Source organism: Myotis lucifugus, unplaced genomic scaffold (genome assembly GCF_000147115.1).
Source record: "Myotis lucifugus unplaced genomic scaffold, Myoluc2.0 scaffold_90, whole genome shotgun sequence".
In the NCBI taxonomy this organism is placed as follows: Eukaryota; Metazoa; Chordata; class Mammalia; order Chiroptera; family Vespertilionidae; genus Myotis; species Myotis lucifugus.
In genome coordinates, this window is record NW_005871138.1 from 4,691,647 (window position 1) to 4,692,337 (window position 691).

Consider the following 691-nt stretch of genomic DNA (forward strand, 5'->3'; position numbering starts at 1 on the left):
GTGCTCTCCCCAAATTTATACGTTGAAGTTACATGACTGACTGTATTTTAAAGAGATAATTAAGGTAACATGAGGTCATGTGGGTGGGCCCTAATCCAGTAAGACTGGTGCCCTTGGACGATTATAAGAGGTAAGAGATTATGAGAAGATAGAGATTATGTGGGAAGACCATGTGAAGACACAGGGAGAAGTCAGCTACCTGCAAGCCAAAGTGAGAGGCCTCAGAAGGAACCGACCCTGCCCATTCCTTCCAGAACTGAGAAAATAAGCTTCTGCTAAGCAACAGTGTGTGGTACTTTGTTACGGCAGCTCTAGCAGAGGAACACCAACCTCTCCTGGAAAAACAAGCATCCCCAACAATGGGCCTGGCCTCAGTCCCTCTACTGCAGATGATGGTGTAGCCTCTGCAAACATGCCACCTCTGGCCTTGCTCTGTCACATCCTCACGGGAGGGAGGGGGCCTCCACACACCCTGCTCCTGTCCTGGACATGGGAACTCTAAGACCTGCGCTCCCCCCTCCCCCGACCCCCCCCCCCCCCCCGGGTCCAGGGGATCCTCCAGGGGATCCCCCCAAAAGCCTGCTGCCCCATCCCCGCACAGGCCCCAGGGCAGAAAATACCCCTCAGTTACACCTTAAGCCCTCCAAGGTCCTGCCCCCATGGTACCCCCCACCAAACCCTCCTAGATCCT

At 54.6% G+C, this 691-nt stretch overlaps 1 protein-coding gene across 1 annotated transcript in view; it reads right to left on the reverse strand.

Annotated features, from left to right (window-relative positions):
• MYBL2 (MYB proto-oncogene like 2) overlaps positions 1-691 on the reverse strand; it is a 22,791-nt gene that overhangs the window by 9,105 nt on the left and 12,995 nt on the right. The gene's annotated exons all lie outside the window — the stretch shown is intronic.